This window comes from Physella acuta, unplaced genomic scaffold, assembly GCF_028476545.2.
Source record: "Physella acuta isolate Inbredline_101_S28 unplaced genomic scaffold, ASM2847654v3 ptg000106l, whole genome shotgun sequence".
Classification (NCBI taxonomy): Eukaryota; Metazoa; Mollusca; class Gastropoda; family Physidae; genus Physella; species Physella acuta.
In genome coordinates, this window is record NW_026731626.1 from 576,618 (window position 1) to 596,620 (window position 20,003).

The 20,003-nt window shown below is 38.2% G+C and overlaps 1 long non-coding RNA gene across 2 annotated transcripts in view; it reads right to left on the minus strand.

The window, feature by feature from the left end:
• LOC131933268 (uncharacterized) overlaps positions 1-20,003 on the minus strand; it is a 50,816-nt gene that overhangs the window by 19,909 nt on the left and 10,904 nt on the right. Inside the window, exon 1 of one of the 2 annotated variants that reach the window (XR_009384917.1) lies at positions 2,877-3,036. The exons of the other annotated variant lie outside the window; for it this stretch is intronic. This is a non-coding gene — a long non-coding RNA (uncharacterized LOC131933268). Of the gene's footprint in view, positions 1-2,876; positions 3,037-20,003 lie in introns of those variants that run through there. 2 annotated transcript variants of the gene reach the window in all.

Genomic DNA, 20,003 nt, shown 5'->3' on the forward strand with positions numbered 1-20,003 from the left:
CCGTCAATAGGACTTATGACAAAATGGTTTCTTTCATCACGACTCTAGACAAATAGGGTCCTGTGATTTAGGACCCTGAAAAATAGGCACCATCATTTTGGCTCTCATCAAAAGGGATCCCGCTAATAAGGCTTCCAACAAAAGGGTTTAGGTCATTAGGACCTTATACAAAACGGCCCCTGTCAATACGCAATTTAGACGCCATAACGGCGTTAGATATTTTTTAGTGTTGGTTAAAAGGGATGGCAGTCTTAGCAGGTAGTTAGGAAACGTTAAGTCTCAGAGTCTGATTGGTTACAGATCAATTGTCATTGTAGTCGTGTTATCAAAACGATGAATATAGCTATTGCTATTTACACAACACACCTAATGCTAGATAAATTTGCGATCTAGCGGACTCATTTTTTCCGCCTATTGAAAAAAAAATAATTTCAAAACATACTTTTGGTTTTATTGACCTTCTATTTATACCGGTAGCAAAAAATGTACCACTATTTTTATGTAAGATGTAAAATAATAATTATTTATTTTCCTCTCAAATATAAACAATTATTTCGTACCAACAAAAGCAATATATCATTTGCGTGCCCGCTATGATACAAAAACAACCAGCCTCTACTCCAGTAAACAACAGGACATAGAATACATAGAGCCCTACTCCAGTAAACAACAGGACATACATAGAGCCCTACTCCAGTAAACAACAGGACATACATAGAGCCCTACTCCAGTAAACAACAGGACATACATAGAGCCCAACTCGAGTAAACAACAGGACATACATAGAGCCCTACTCCAGTAAACAACAGGACATACATAGAGCCCTACTCCAGTAAACAACAGAACATACATAGAGCCCTACTCCAGTAAACAACAGGACATACATAGAGCCCTACTCCAGTAAACAACAGGACATACATAGAGCCCTACTCCAGTAAACAACAGGACATACATAGAGCCCTACTCCAGTAAACAACAGGACATAGAATACATAGAGCCCTACTCCAGTAAACAACAGGACATACAAAGAGCCCAACTCCAGTAAACAACAGGACATACATAGAACCCTACTCCAGTAAACAACAGGACATACATAGAGCCTTACTCCAGTAAACAACAGGACATACATAGAGCCCAACTCCAGTAAAAAACAGGACATACATAGAGCCCAACTCAACAACAAGACATAGAATACATAGAGCCCAACTACAGTAAACAACAAGACATAGAATACATAGAGGCCAACTCAACAACAGGACATAGAATACATAGAGCCCAACTACAGTAAACAACAGGACATAGAATACATAGAGCCCTACCCAACGTTTCTTGTGGCTAATAAAACCGATAAGAGTTTCTTGGCGTCCCCAAGCTTGTTTTGTCGTCTGCTCCGGGCGACAGTTGGTCGCAGATGTGGACAATAAAACTCGTTAAACAAAGCCCTCGTGACACATTGCTTAAGTTAAGGGTTACCGGGGGAGGGGGGGAGCGACGGTCGGGGATGTCGCGCTAAAAATACACCATTGTCAATATACCAAACAGAACCTGTTGGCTTTGTTATCGTATTGACGACGAAAGTGCAATTGGATTGAATATGCACGTACAAAAGATGTCACATGTAGCCACACACACACACACACACACACACACATATTTATATATATATCTATATATATATATATATATATATCTATATATATATATATATATATATATATGTATTTATATATGTATATATGTATATATATATATATATATATATATATATATATATATATATATATATATATATATATATATATATATATATATATATATATATATATATATATATATATATATATATATATATATATATATATATATATATATATGGTGAGAAAGAAGTTGTAGAGATGGCATGAAGGGGACTTGTTGACAGAAATTCTTTGAGAAGTGGGGGGGGGGGTTGTTCGCTGATTGTGTGTTAAAATTTCCGAGACCAGTTTGACATGAATAATTGACACATCCATACTGAGTCTGGGCAGAATACTGAAAGACTCTCTCGTCTGCTTGAAGGTGAGGGGGGGGGGGGGGGGCGTACAAGATGGAGTGAGAGTGGGTGCGGAGTGGGGGTGTTGAGGTTGGTCTAAGACTGTCTTGACTTGAAGTGTACTCTTGGCTGACCGGGGCAGTGTTGGCCGTCAGTTCTGGTAGGCACACCTTATAAAAGGCCGGCATCGATTTTTGTTGCTGTCGCGTCATTAGAGAGGTGGTGATGGATGGCGGAGATGGTATTAAAAATACACGGGGTTTTCGGTTAGCCGTACGCAAATACCTTCATAAAACGTAGGCGACAGCAACACGTTATCCATACATTTAACCTTAACTTTAAACCTCTTTATGTTAGCCTTCGACTATACTTAAATATTAACTTGAAACTTCCTCCTAAGAAATAAAACTCACACTAAAGCTAACTATAGCCCAAATATAAACCGTAATTTTTGACATTAAATCTAACTATAACCCTAACACCTAAGCTATGCATTTTGTCTTTATCAAGAATAATTTAAAAATCTGTTATAATCAAACAGCAATCACCAAATTGAACGGACGGATAAAAAATATTTTCAAAACAAACCAACCTAAACAACGCAATCACATCTGAAAAACTAAAGCAATGTTTACAAATCTCAGCAGATAGCAACGTATCAGGGTTGGTTCGCATGAACACCAACACAATTAATTAGCCTCGCTAGAATTAATTACCTCAGATATGCACCGCCATCTAATGAAAACTCACTGTGCATGTAACACATGCCGTGTGCATCTTTAATTAAACACACCATATTAATTTCTACAAACATTAAACAAAAAATACCATCGTATTACCTTACTGCTGTAGGAATACCTTGGTACTATCATAAAGACTAAATGAGAATCAAAACTTTATTGGTGTATCCGCCCCTCGTTAGAAAACTTGATCAAGTCCGTACGCTTGTGCTGTGGGATGCGGGCTGGCAATGTTCGCCCGATTGGCGAACCATGCTGTCCGACCACCCGTCTTCAACGCTCTACACCGTCGTCTTGTAAACAACTCTGTTTACCACTTCACTACCCCCACCCCTCTAATTCCCCCCACCCCCGTCCCCACCCACCCCCGTATCTAAAACAACCCCCACGATGCGCAGTTTGTCCTTCTCATCGCAAAGCCATCTGCTGCCGTCACACGCCACTACAACAACACCTACATCACCGCCGTCACACGCCACTACAACAACACCTACATCACCGCCGTCACACGCCACTACAACAATACCTACATCACCGCCGTCACACGCCACTACAACAATACCTACATCACCGCCGTCACACGCCACTACAACAATACCTACATCACCGCCGTCACACGCCACTACAACAACACCTACATCACCGCCGTCACACGCCACTACAACAACACCTACATCACCGCCGTCACACGCCACTACAACAATACCTACATCACCGCCGTCACACGCCACTACAACAATACCTACATCACCGCCGTCACACGCCACTACAACAATACCTACATCACCGCCGTCACACGCCACTACAACAACACCTACATCACCGCCGTCACACGCCACTACAACAACACCTACATCACCGCCGTCACACGCCACTACAACAATACCTACATCACCGCCGTCACACGCCACTACAACAATACCTACATCACCGCCGTCACACGCCACTACAACAACACATACATCACCGCCGTCACACGCCACTACAACAATACCTACATCACCGCCGTCACACGCCACTACAACAACACATACATCACCGCCGTCACACGCCACTACAACAACACCTACATCACCGCCGTCACACGCCACTACAACAACACCTACATCACCGCCGTCACACGCCACTACAACAATACCTACATCACCGCCGTCACACGCCACTACAACAACACATACATCACCGCCGTCACACGCCACTACAACAATACCTACATCACCGCCGTCACACGCCACTACAACAACACATACATCACCGCGGTCACACGCCACCACAACAATACCTACATCACCGCCGTCACACGCCACTACAACAATACCTACATCACCACTAGATCTTCAATCAATATTTATTATCTAACACCCATACAAAAGGATCTACTAATCAATCACCAATACAAAACGAATGCTTTTAAAACTAGTTTTAAGACGTTTTTCTGTATAATACCATCCTTACTTATACAAAAATGTAATACTGTTGTTGATTAAAGTAAAGTAACTAAGATCTCTTTAATTTATTTAAGAAAAAAAATTAATTGGTCATTTAATTAATGAATAGATAATGGTATACAATTGAATGGTATTTTAATTGCTGATAGTTTAAGTGTTTATTTTTTTTCATTGACTTTTAGTGGTGGTATTTTTATTGACCAAAATTGGCAGCGATTTAGTGGTGTAGAAGTCGAGTGATTGTATACGTTTTTTGAAGGTTTAAAATTAATTAGTGAGTCACTTTGTTTCAGACATCTCTAAAGTAACATGATGAGGTCTGACTTGTGAAGTGTGAAGTGTGAAATGTGAAGTGTGAAGTGTGAAGTGAATTGAATTATAGTATTGCGAGGTGTGAGACGGCAAAAATTAAAGATGGAGTGACCTTTAACGTGATTTTTGTGTGGCTTTTGGTGGGTTTTTCATTGATCTGTTGTGTAGATTTTGTGGAATATTAAGTGGTTTTTATAAAACCTTTAGAATGGCTTTTAGTTTCAGACAAAGGTAATGGAAATGGCATTTGTCTCGCTGTTGGCTTAAGAATTAAAATACATAACGTTTGGATTGTTTCACTTTTCAAATGTCGAAAAGTATCTTGAAGGTTTGTTTTTTTAAATATTTGCCGTTCTGTAAATAAATAACGTTAATATCGAGGAACTTTCAACAAAGCCTATCCTTGGCGAGTACATCCATCAAACTGATATAAAAACAGCTCAAATTAGCCACAAAATTATACTGTCTTGTAAACACAACTTGTTTTTAAATAATAAGCGGGTATACAGAAACAAAGTGCATAATCTAAAAATATACAACAAAAATATTTCTCGGATGAAACCAGTCACTTTTGTGAGTACTTGGGCGCAGGCGAAATCATAGCACGTAACTGGATTAGTGTAAAGTTGCCCCAAACAAGTTGCCCTCGTCTCGGCATTTCTCGTTCAGCGTTTGATCTCGCGAGAACTGTGTGAGACTTCTGGAGAATTCAGTGCATGTTCAGACAAGTTGTTTTGGAGGGTGGAAGGTAGCGAGACGTGTGAGTTTAAATTACGCATCAATGCTGGATTAATCAAAGAGTTGAAACAAGAATGGATATGGATATTATAAGTGTGGTGGTCGATTTAAAGGAGGGATCTAATCTCATGTTTGTGGTGGAGGTTCGAATCTAAGTGAATTGGGTTCAGTGTTTCTTCTAGACTTTTTTCTCCGGGGGGGGGGGGGGGCACTTGAAATTTTCGGCGGGGGGGGGGGGGGTAAACTTTCTTCGGGGGGGGGGGGGGGTGGGGGGCGGACGCTATTAAAATTATATATTTTCTATATAAATTATATAAATTTCATTTGGTTCGGGGGGGGGGGGGGGGCGGTAAAAATTTTTTCGGAGGGGGGGGGGGGTTAGCCCCCTGAAGAGATGCCTGGAAGAAACTCTGATTGGGCTTTGACTTGAGATATCTTCGATATAATATAACGAAAGTTGAAAAGTTTGAGACTCGGCTATCAAAATATATGAAAACAACAATCACAACAACAAGTAAAATCATTCAGTATTGTTTACTAAATTAAATGTTAATATAGAAAAACTATTCAATAAATAGACAATGTCGATGTAAAGGTTTATATTCTAAAGACAAGCTGAACAGGTAGAGCTCGGGAAAGGTAGAATTTTTACAGGTAAGGTTGAAGTAAGACTCAAGCAGGCAAATCAGACGTCGATTAAAGAGTTATAAACCACATATTGAATTGGTAGAGTTGAAGTCTTAGGAGAAACAAGGGGGAGTTTACCTGCTGAAATCCAATGACCACCCCACTCCCACCTCCCCACACATACCGCGTAATGACCACACACACACACACACACGCACACACACACGCACCACGCAACTAATAAACACATTATCCAACTCTATCTCGCACACACAAGAACCACACACAACAGCACCATAAACTACATCACACAAACACACACACACACACACACACACCGCCTAACCACCACACACACAACCCAACAAGCACACCACCCAAATATCAACAAACACTACCACTCAACAACCACACACCCACACCACCACCTACCAAGTACCCACACACACCACACAATGATTGTACTATCTATTACTTTTGTTTATTCCCGAACATTATTCGCTACTACGCCATCGAATCACCGAAGAACCACCAAAACACCAGGACACTCATATTGTTTCGACAGTAAGCCTTCATCAAAAATAAGAAACACTGATCCCAAAACAAAAACTAAAACCAACCAATCACACTATAAATTTTTTTTTTGGACATCTGATATTTTTCAGATTTCTGAACAGTTACTTTTTCGACATCTGATGTTTTTTTAGATTTCTGAACATTTACTTTTTGGACCTCTGATATTTTCAGATTTCTGAACATTTACTTTTTGGACCTCTGATATTTTTCAGATTTCTGAACATTTACTTTTTGGACCTCTGATATTTTTCAGATTTCTGAACATTTACTTTTTGGACCTCTGATATTTTTCAGATTTCTGAACATTTACTTTTTGGACCTCTGATATTTTTCAGATTTCTGAACATTTACTTTTTGGACCTCTGATATTTTTCAGATTTCTGAACATTTACTTTTTGGACCTCTGATATTTTCAGATTTCTGAACATTTACTTTTTGGACCTCTGATATTTTTCAGATTTCTGAACATTTACTTTTTGGACCTCTGATATTTTTCAGATTTCTGAACATTTACTTTTTGGACCTCTGATATTTTTCAGATTTCTGAACATTTACTTTTTGGACCTCTGATATTTTTCAGATTTTTGAACATTTCTCGACGATTTCCACACCATTTGTTTTACTTCTCAGTTTAAATAAAATCAGTTTCTTTTTTCCCTCAACAACAGAGCTGAACATTAATCAGGCAATTAGGCAAAGTACAGGAAACGGATGAGCCATTTTCCAAATTTTGTCAAGTGGCAGAAACTCAAAGTGAAATACGGTCCATAATTTAATACTGTCTATATCAAGTGGAACTTGTTAAAAGGTTCTTAGTTCCAACAAAACAATGCAAGTAGACTAAACCTAGAAGTTTTTTTTAAAATGACGTTTTTAAAGTGCTTTCAAATTTGGCGTATATAAAAGTGATTTCTACTGGGATAGTTGTTAATAATCAAACCACATTAAACTAGAGATAATAGTTTAATCATAAAAAAATCTAATCAAACGGCACATTAGGATAAATACTAGATAAATAGGATATTAGAATTTATCCTAGAAAATTGGGATATAGCAATTCATAAAATAAAAAAAAAGATGTGAATTTATCCTAGATAAAAGTGATACAATTATTTTTAAGGATAAGATTGATATGTAAATTTAGACCTAACAAAAGGAATACGTGAATAAATTTGAGGAATGGAATGCACCTATAAGAATGGGATGCACCTATATGAATACGATACACCTATTTGGAACGGGTTGCACCTATATGAATGAGATGCACTTATATGAATGGGATGCAACCATTATGAAATAGAATGCACCTTTATTGATGGGATGCACCTATATGGGTGGGATGCACTTATATGAATGGGATGGTCCTACACATCCTAAATGTTCATCAAGGCTACATCGGTGTCTCTACTAGACTTAAACAAAAAAATCGAGAGATTAAATAGTAAAACACACGGTGACTAACCTGAAAATCCCAAGTTTTGGTCCCCGGTTTAACATTGTGTTTAAGGTTCCTGAGTTTACCCAGTTCTAAACGATACCCAACACGAGTTGGTGAGTAAACTCGGTAGAAAACACCATTCCATTTTCATCAGAAAAACACAGACAATGATGAATACTACCAGCTCTAAAGTACTTCACATGTTTTCTTTACGGTACATCGAGCAAACAACTATAACGCCTTGTACAATATATCGCTAAACACTCACCCAAAACAACCTTTCACTCCTCTAAACAACGTACATAATTAATCAGCCGGAGAGCGTTGGTAGCTGTTAAGTTAATTACCTGGAATCACAGTTGTCAATTAAAGAAAACAGTCAGCACTTTGCGTGCAAGTAGCGTCTAAATCATGCTGGATGATTTCCCTTTAATCTGTGCCCCCGCTTTACCGGTGTTTTCTTGCGCCGTGGAGAAACAGGTAAAAAGCGTTTCGGAAGTTTTTTGGCAAGGTTCGGTAGTTAGTCTGTACGGAGAGCATCTCTAGTAGAGCCTAGCGATGTGTTTTATGATCACTTATTGAATATTTGACTACAGTTTTAGGATGGGGGAACACGGTCTAAGTAATATACGCAAGCACTTGAGGGAAATTACTTTTATTTAGACATTTTACATCTGTTAGAAACTGGTGACGTTTTTTCGTTACATGGGTTACAAATTTGCGTGAGATGAAATTTTTTTTTAACATGAAGTAATATTTTCAGTTGGTGAGGAACATTTATATAAAGAACATAAACCATCGTGTCATTGAGTCAGTGCGTCATTGAGTCACTGTGACATTTAGTCACTGTGTCATTGAGTCACCATTTAGTCACTGTGTCATTTAGTCACTTTGTCATTGAGTCACTGTGTCATTTAGTCATTGTTTCATTGAGGTACTGTGTCATTTAGTCACTGTGTCATTTAGGCACTGTCATTTAGGCACTGTGATATTTTTAGTCACTGTGTCATTTAGTCACTGTGTCATTTAGTCACTGTGTGTTTTAGTCACTGTGTCATTGAGTCACTGTGTCATTAAGTTACTGTATCATTTAGTCACTGTGTCATTTAGTCACTGTGTCATTTAGTCACTGTGTCATCGAAGCACTGAGGCACCGACTTACAAACATTCATGATGACATTTAGCTTTCATGATATAGGTGACATTTCTCGCTAATAAATGTATTTTCATCTGAAATGAAGCCTTATCATCATGACATCTCAATAAAAACATGCCACCACAAAAATAAATATAACATTTAACCATAAAAGACACAAATCTTACCTGTACATAAGGCTTACGTATTATGTTTCTAATTACACCGCCAACTAATTAAAATTACAGCTTACGTCACGTAAGGTCTAGTGATCGAAATTTCCCGCAGGCTTAGTCTCAAGGTAAGCTGAAAATCAATAACTTATAAACCCTAAACCCCTGAAAATTAATAACTTATAAACTCTAAACCCCTGAAAATCAATAACTTATAAACTTTAAACCCCTGAAAATCAATAAATTATAAACTCTAAACCACTGAAAATCAATAACTTATAAACTCTAAACCCCTGAAAATCAATAACTTATAAACTCTAAACCCCTGAAAATCAATAACTTATAAACTCTAAACCCCTGGAAATCAATAACTTATAAACTCTAAACCCCTGAAAATCAATAACTTATAAACTCTAAACCCCTGAAAATTAATAACTTATAAACTCTAACCCCCTGAAAATCAATAACTTATAAACTCTAAACCCCTGAAAATCAATAACTTATAAACCCTAAACCCCTGAAAATCAATAACTTATAAACTCTAAACCCCTGAAAATCAATAACTTATAAACCCTAAACCCCTGAAAATTAATAACTTATAAACTCTAAACCCCTGAAAAACAATAACTTATAAACCCTAAACCCCTGAAAATCAATAACTTATAAACTTTAAACCCCTGAAATCAATAAATTATAAACTCTAAACCCCTGAAAATCAATAACTTATAAACCCTAAACCCCTGAAATCAATAAATTATAAACTTTAAACCCCTGAAACCAATAAATTATAAACTCTAAACCCCTGAAAATCAATAACTTATAAACTCTAAACCCCTGAAAATCAATAACTTATAAACTCTAAACCCCTGAAAATCAATAACTTATAAACTTTAAACCCCTGAAATCAATAACTTATAAACCCTAAACCCCTGAAAATTAATAACTTATAAACCCTAAACCCCTGAAAATCAATAACTTATAAACTCAAAACCCCTGAAAATCAATAACTTATAAACTCTAAACCCCTGAAAATCAATAACTTATAAACTCAAAACCCCTGAAAATCAATAACTTATAAACCCTAAACCCCTGAAATCAATAAATTATAAACTTTAAACCCCTGAAATCAATAAATTATAAACTCTAAACCCCTGAAAATCAATAACCTATAAACTCAAAACCCCTGAAAATCAATAACTTATAAACTCTAAACCCCTGAAAATCAATAACTTATAAACTCTAAACCCCTGAAAATCAATAACTTATAAACTCAAAACCCCTGAAAATCAATAACTTATAAACTCTAAACCCCTGAAAATCAATAACTTATAAACTCAAAACCCCTGAAAATCAATAACTTATAAACTCTAAACCCCTGAAAATCAATAACTTATAAACTCAAAACCCCTGAAAACCAATAACTTATAAACTCAAAACCCCTGAAAATCAATAACTTATAAACTCAAAACCCCTGAAAATCAATAACTTATAAACTCAAAACCCCTGAAAATCAATAACTTATAAACTCTAAACCCCTGAAAATCAATAACTTATAAACTCAAAACCCCTGAAAATCAATAACTTATAAACTCAAAACCCCTGAAAATCAATAACTTATAAACTCAAAACCCCTGAAAATCAATAACTTATAAACTCAAAACCCCTGAAAATCAATAACTTATAAACTCAAAACCCCTGAAAATCAATAACTTATAAACTCTAAACCCCTGTCTTTTATCTAAAACAGTCAATGACCCTGTAGTAATAACGTCTCGAAACTCATCATAAAGATTAAACCATCGTCCCCTGATCGAAATGTTTCCTCAGCGGTTGATATCGATTAAGTAAGCAGGGACACACGTCGGAGAGTGTATCAATGACCATTTGGGGAGAAAAAATTTAAAAGCTCTCGCTGAAATTTATAACATTTTAAAGAAAGATTCTGGTCACTTTTTTTGGTACACTCACGTGACCTCGGCGTTCCGACCAATCAAATCGAGCATGGGCATTCAGCCCCGGGCGACATTACGCGCTATAAATCTTTCGTTTGGGTATCATTTCGCACTCGGCCACCCCTCGCGGGTTGCTGCTTCCTTTCCGCCGGCTCAACCCTCCGGAAGATGAATTCAGTAAACATGGGAATCCAGTCGGCCCAACCACCCCCGGGCCGGCAAAACCACCCCCACTTTAAAAAAATCAGACCGGGATTTCAGACGTAATCAGCGATCTCGACCGTAGCTTCGTCCGAACACTTAGAGACGTGGGCTCGTACATTAGGTTAATCTGAGCACCCCCCCTCCCCTGCCAGCGGCGTCTCCCCTCAGATCCCGGTCCTCCCCTGGGGTCTATTACCGCTGAGCTCCTCGCTTCGCCCCCTTCAGCTCCTGTTTTTCTTGTTTCTATCCGTCAATTAAGGGGCGACTTAAGAGAAAAATAAATAAACTCCAAGGTAAGAACCGTTCTGGGCTGGGGCAACAACTCGTGGTTTCTAGTTCAGACGCTGTTTGAGTTACATTTGGTGATTTGATTAACTGAGTTCACTCAGCACTAATCGGTACCAGAGCTGAGTTGGGTGGAGTAAACGGCGATTTGAGATTATAATGGCTTTAGAAACGGCAAGGATACGCATGATAATATTGTCTTTATAAATACCTAACTTATTGCAGTTTTAATTGGATTGAAAAAAAGTTGGAATTCTTTGATAATTTTATTAGTAACCTTTTTGCTAACAAATTTATCCCATTTCCGTTTACTACGACAACAGATTATTTTAAATTTGCAGATTTTAATTTATTTGAAAAACATTTTTTCTCTCACTAGTAATTACCTAACGAGCAATTAACATTAAAACGTTTTAAAAATGATTAATGAAATTAAACCCATCAAATCATCAGTAATTACTTTATACGTGTTGTCGTTTGTTCATTAAAAATGCCATTAGAAAACTTATTTAAGAGGATTGATAAAATCCTCGATATAAAACCCCTAAGCCGTTTAACTTATTTTTTTGCGCACCTTTTTAAATTAATTATTCAGGTCTAGGTATTAGACCTGCCAGCGCTCCATAATGCGTTCAATGTTGCATGTATGCAACAGGAGCTCATTTGTTTTATTCCTTCTATAACCAAGCGTATTTTCTGAGATATCCTTGCTGTCTTCTCGTGAGATTTGCAAGCTGACAAAAACAATCAAATCATAAATATATAGACCTTCATCTCGTAAAAAAATGTGTTTTATTACATTGAAAAAAAGATGCGTGTTTTTTATATTATTTAAAAAAAAATTAATTAGGAAAAAAAAATATTCTTGCGCGTGCTTAGCATCTCGTCCTTGTGTCTAATACGACATGACATTATGTGACATGAGATTGTGTGACATGACATCAGGTGACATGAGATTTTTTGTTGTCATGACATTATTAAAAAAATCAGGTTATAAAAATTCGGAAAACTTTGAAGATGTTGAAATTAATGAGGTTAGCGATTTTTCCTGGCTTATCTTGAGAAATTAACTTCAGCTACTGTTTACTTTTTAAGAGCTATTAACCATCAAATCTCCAGCTTTTAACCGCCACGCCTGTATCTGTTGACCACCAAACCTCTATCTGTTGACCACCAAGCCTCTATCTGTTGACCACCATCTGTTGACCACCAAGCCTCTATCTGTTGAACACAAAGTCTCTATCTGTTGACCACCAAGCCTCTATCTGTTGACCACCATCTGTTGACCACCAAGCCTCTATCTGTTGAACACAAAGTCTCTATCTGTTGACCACCAAGCCTCTATCTGTTGACCACCATCTGTTGACCACCAAGCCTCTATCTGTTGAACACAAAGTCTCTATCTGTTGACCACCAAGCCTCTATCTGTTGACCACCATCTGTTGACCACCAAGCCTCTATCTGTTGACCACAAAGTCTCTATCTGTTGACCACCAAGCCTCTATCTGTTGACCACCATCTGTTGACCACCAAGCCTCTATCTGTTGACCACCAAGCCACCATCTGTTGACCACCAAGCCTCTATCTGTTGACCACCAAACCTCTATCTGTTGACCACCATCTGTTGACCACCAAGCCTCTATCTGTTGACTACCAAACCTCTATCTGTTGACCACCAAACCTCTATCTGTTGACCACCAAGCCTCTATCTGTTGACTACCAAACCTCTATCTGTTGACCACCAAACCTCTATCTGTTGACCACCAAGCCTCTATCTGTTGACCACCAAACCTCTATCTGTTGACCACCAAGCCTCTATCTGTTGACTACCAAACCTCTATCTGTTGACCACCAAACCTCTATCTGTTGACCACCAAGCCTCTATCTGTTGACTACCAAACCTCTATCTGTTGACCACCAAACCTCTATCTGTTGACCACCAAGCCTCTATCTGTTGACCACCAAACCTCTATCTGTTGACCACCAAACCTCTATCAGTGACCAACATCTGTTGACCACCAGGCCTCACTCTAGTATTTGACCAGGCATTTATTTCATCAGTTTAAAAATTAATCTAATCGGTTAAGAAGGTAACACAGTTTCAGAGACTTACGTCCTGTACCGCCTACCACACACCATCTCCACCACAGTAGTTCTCATACCGTGGAAGTTGTATCTCATAGACTTAAGTCCTGTACCGCCTAAAAAACACCATCTACACCACAGTAGTTCTCATACCGTGGAAGTTGTATCTCATAGACTTAAGTCCTGTACCGCCTAAAAAACACCATCTACACCACAGTAGTTCTCATACCGTGGAAGTTGTATCTCATAGACTTAAGTCCTGTACCGCCTAAAAAACACCATCTACACCACAGTAGTTCTCATACCGTGGAAGTTGTATCTCATAGACTTAAGTCCTGTACCGCCTAAAAAACACCATCTACACCACAGTAGTTCTCATACCGTGGAAGTTGTATCTCATAGACTTAAGTCCTGTACCGCCTAAAAAACACCATCTACACCACAGTAGTTCTCATACCGTGGAAGTTGTATCTCATAGACTTAAGTCCTGTACCGCCTAAAAAACACCATCTACACCACAGTAGTTCTCATACCGTGGAAGTTGTATCTCATAGACTTAAGTCCTGTACCGCCTAAAAAACACCATCTACACCACAGTAGTTCTCATACCGTGGAAGTTGTATCCCAACACCCTCGAAACTGACCACCCTTTTAACTTAGAGTCCCATAAGGTGGTGAGAGTTATCCGATAAGGCGATGTGAAAACTATTACATCGGACAAAAGCCATAGTCTAACATGGTCAAATAATTCTTTATTTAAAAAAATCGATATTTAAAAAAAGACAGTTTCCTGTTGCAAAACATTCTTGAAAAACAACCACATTAACACACACACACACATGTGTGTGTTTGTGTATGTGTGTTTGTATTGAGTTTATAAGGCCCTGTCTCTTTTATTATTATTTTTACCCTAGAAATACACTGGCCTCGATCTGGATCTAAGGTTAATAGGTGCACTGGTCAGACGACCCAAGCTTATGTACATAGTATCCGACCGGCCACTGGTCAGCTATTGGGGCCAAATTCGCTTTAACGTCCTTAGGGGGAAAAAAAACAAATGACGTTCAATTGACTGTGTTCCGTGTCACTTTTCTTATCCTTTAACTCGTACAAGGGAAGTAATCCAAAACCTGAAAGTATCAAGGGACACAATTTTCCTTTTAAAGCTGAGCGGACGAGAGGAAAACGAGCTAAATGAATTCGGAGTTTTCTTAAACAAAGAAAAACCTAATAAAAGAAGTTCTAGAACGAGGAGTCCTGTCTTTCAACAAGGAAATAGCTAGCCCACGCTTTGTGCAAAAATCTGTCAGTAATCAGTTTTTTATTTTTTATATTTTTTCTGGGCTTTTAACTTTTTTAAAATAAAATAATTGACCACCCCTGGAATTTGACAAGTAATTTTATTTTAGGGATGATAATTTTGATTTCCTCGAAGAAAAAGCTAGCTACCATTAAAGAAAATCTTCAGGAAAAAAAACAGCGTCTTCTTTATTTAATAGAGATTTGGACACTTGTAAATCCTAAAGAAAAAAAAACACTACGTCCTAAATTTTAACTTCGAAATTGGCAAAAAAAATACCGCAACTTCGTTATTATATTCATTTTATAGTTATAAAGCTAGAAAATTAATACCAAACACAAATGGATATGTTTTATTAAATTCTTCGAATGGAAAACTAAATCATGTACATTATGAGTGATGGTTCATTATTGCAGCACAAAGTCTCCCAAATCTAGCATCAGAAATTGCCGAAATAAAAATTTGCGTTGTAAAGTTGAAGATGCTAAATGCAATGGTAACGTTGTAAAGTTGAAGATGTCAAATGCAATGGTAACGTTGTACAGTTGAATATGCCAAGTGCAATGCTGATTAAGAGCGATGCAGCTGCACCCAAATCAAACAGGTCACATCCGGGTCAGTATATTAAACCAGACCGAGGCAGCTCTGACGGATGGCCGGAAATTCCAGAACCAGTTGCAGACGACTCGCAGAAGACATTACCCCCCGGTGGAGCCATGTCTGCTCGTGGTTTGCTGCGCCATCATTCATTGCAATAAAATTACGTCACTCTTGGAATCTCTTCACACTTGTTCCCCCAACTGCCTGGACCTCCCGCACCACCCCCAAGGGTATCCACCCCCCCCCCCAGTCAACACATTCAACCGCAACACGACGCCATGTTTATGTATTAGACATTTTTATGTCCTCGGCCGAGAAGCATGCAGTAAATTACGTGAAACTGGAACAACTTGGTCTTATTTCATGACAAAACTTTTATTCATTTTGAATCCCACAATCGGAACATTCTTCGATAATTTATCTTCGTCCTGATTTGATAGCAGTATTTTTTTTAAAGACCCCAAGTAAGAAAAAATAAAATTTAAAAAGTACTTAATTTAATTATGTTTAAATCGATTGATATGATTGTCAGCTTACATTCACTATTACTACTTAGGCAGTACCGGTTTGATTTTAATTATTTTTATTTAGTTCACAACGTCCAGTAGTTTTTTATGTGTTGGCTTGCTTGTTTTTGGGTTTGTAACAAATCTTATATCACATTTTTGAATCTTCAGAAAAATTCGTCTCCGATGACAATGCAAGCATATCTAAATTCAAATGTAAATTAACACTGGATTAGTCATTTAAATGTAACTGAAATATTACTAACTTCAATAATAAAATCGGAGAAAACAATATTAAATACTACCGATTGTTTAATTAGCTACCCGTCTGAACTTCATTTAGAATGAATTACAAAAAAAAAAAAAACAACTGGGAAAAAAAATATAAAAATCTTTAATAACCTTTTAAGGGCGCTGAAAAAAACCCAACTAATTTGCTTTCGATAATAAAAGGATTTTTTTAGTCGTTCATTAAATCTCCCAAAGATTTTGGCGAACAATGCTTTTATGAAAGCATATTAGTTTTATTTTCAAATTTTCAGTGCCTTTAAAGTCTTATTATTATGGTTCTTTTTTTTCTGTTTTGATCGAGATATTTCATCCCTCTTTCTTAATCTGTCATGTAATTTTTCTTTCCGGCACGAATTATGTACTCTTTTCACATTAAGTACCTGACTACACTGTAGCGTACTCTCTGATTGTCGTGGAAACACGCACTCTTTCACCCCCAGCGAGGAATTAACCGCACGAGTAACCAGTCCCTTAAAAGTTTTCTAAAATATGAATTTTCCCATTTCCGATAGAGATCTTCGCTTCCGCTTCAAAACTTTTCACCCTAAAATCAGATTCCCGGTTCTCGCTTCAGTAATTTAAAGAGCCTGGTCTTTGCATTTTTTTCTGGAACATTGAATTCGACCTTCGGACTTTTCACATCAAATGGGATTGAGTAAAAGGAATGGTATTCTGAATGACGGAATTATCTCGGTAATACAGGATTTAGTTAAGTAACAAATCGAGGTTCGGTGTATTGGGGTATCTGAGGTGATTCGAAGCTGTGAGCAGTTCGAGGACATAAAATATTGCAGTCTTTAATCTTCTGAAACTGTCCAGTAAATGACGAGTAACTAAAATAATGAACTGAAAAAGTCGGTTAATGAAGGCGTCTGTATTGTGGCTAGCATCATTACTAAACTGTTGGATTTGGGCTGAAATGGTTGGTTAATGAAGTGGGCTATCATATAGAAAGCATGGGATCCGGACAAAAGGCCGACATGGACAAAAGGCCGACTGCCAAAAGGCCGACATCCAAAAGGCTGTCGGCCTTTTGTCCGTGTCGGCATTTTGTCTTGTCGGCCTTTTGTATGTCGGCCTTTTGGCTGTCGGCCTTTTGTCTATATCGGCCTTTTGTCCATCACGGCCTTTTGTCCGTGTCGGCCTTTTGTCTTGTCGGCCTTTTGTCCTACACCCAGCCAGCATCATTACTAAACTGTTGGATTTGTTACATAACTGACGGTGTCACTGTGAGGGTGTAAGGAACCTCGTAGACACAAACATAAAGACAAGTATAAAGACACGACACACGTATAAAGACACGACACACGTATAAAGACAAGACAAGTATAAAGACACGACATACGTATAAAGACACGACACACGTATAAAGACAAGACAAGTATAAAGACACGACACACGTATAAAGACACGACACACGTATAAAGACACGACACACGTATAAAGACACGACACACGTATAAAGACACGACACACATATAAAGACACGACACACGTATAAAGACACGACACACGTATAAAGACACGACACACATATAAAGACACGACACACGTATAAAGACACACCACACGTGTAAAGACACGACACACGTATAAAGACACGACACACGTATAAAGACACGACACACATATAAAGACACGACACACGTATAAAGACACGACACACGTATAAAGACACGACACACATATAAAGACACGACACACGTATAAAGACACACCACACGTGTAAAGACACGACACACGTATAAAGACACGACACACGTATAAAGACACGACACACATATAAAGACACGACACACGTATAAAGACACACCACACGTGTAAAGACACGACACACGTATAAAGACACGACACACGTATAAAGACACGACACACGTATAAAGACACGACACACGTATAAAGACACGACACACGTATAAAGACACACCACGTTTAGGTGTGTTGAGTTTAGGGAACAAATTGTCGGTTTTTACTCATCTGTCTCCGTGTTCTCAGTCCCAACATCAACGCCATACTTCCGCCTCGTTCAAATATAACCTTTGACCCCCAACCACAATCTACAACAGCCATCTACATCCATCGCTTCACACCTCTTTCCTTTCGCTCACAACACAACCGCTGTTACTCGACCAGTTGCTTCCCTTGTTACCCTCGTTCCCTCCGTACAACAACATACACGTCAACACACACGCTGTCACTCGATATATAAAATGAAAATAATTTAAACTCGCTTTTATATTAAACTTTAACTACTTAAACTATATCGAAGTTACATATAAATTATTGCATGAAGAAATGCAATTGAATTAATATTTAAAACTTTTAAAATTCCTTAAAATATTGACCAAATAAAGTATTTTTGTAATCTTGGATATTCCTGTGTATCATTAAAATAATTGTTTCTCTTCATGCTAGGAAAACGCGGTTTGCGTTTTGTTTTTCAGTTGCAACTTAATTAAAACTAGTTTTCAGCAATAACGCATGAATCAATTTAAACGTAACATTGCATCGGCTGATTAAATCTAGTTCAATTTTAGTTCTAATTATAATTTATTATATTTAAATAATTTTAGCTCTAATTATAATTTATTCTAATTAAATAATCCTATTAGGATTTAGCAGATTAGAGACTGCAATATTTCATGTAAATGACGCACTTTCTCCAGTTTATTGAAGCCTTGATCTAAATTATTGCTGCACCGAATGATACGTGTTGTAAATAATTTTTTTCTATTTTAAGAAGTTCAAGTTCAAATCCATCAAAAAAAGGTGTGTGGGGGGGGGGGGGGGGGGGGGGGGGGGGGGAGGAGATTAGCTTGGGAAAAAAACGATGGCTACAGAATTAGGGTTTTAAATAATTCATCGCCTTAACTCGCGGAAAAAATAATCAAAACTGCTTATTAATCTTAAGCGTTCAATTAAATCTAAAGCCGGAGATATCGGCTTCTCTCCCTTCACCCGATGCATAGAATGCAGGCGACGTATCTCTGTATTGACGCGAGCAACGGGTGGCGTCCCTTGAAATATTTATTCTTCTGCACCCCTTGACCCCTGTCTTGACGTGTAGGGGTTAAAAGCGTTTTTGTGTCTTTTCGCCTTCAGGTTGATTGGCAGCACGTAGCAGGCGTGAGCCAACGTTCGGGGCGGTTGTTATGGCCTGTTCAACAGTTTCAATGGCGTAGCTCTCTTGTACGTCCGCGCACCGTTCTCTGGACAGCATTCTGTCGACACAAGGGTCGCTGCTCGGGATCCTGACGGGAGTTGGGTACAATGGTACCGCTGCCGTGCGACAAAAGGTTGTTGGCTGAGCCTGACAGTCTGACATTCAGGGGTTGCAGATTCCCTGGAGTGTTGCCGCCCCGGGGGTGGGGTGAGCCCGTGCGTTCTCCTTAAGTCAAGCTTTACGAGGTTTAATTTTTATGCACGGGGATATGATTTTCCGAGCTTCGGGAATTCTGATAATCCCAACTTTCCTCCCGAGGAATTTTCCTGCTTACCTCAATAATGAAACTATGTAACTGTTTTCTTTAGCTCCGGGTTATAATACTGACATGTAAAGTG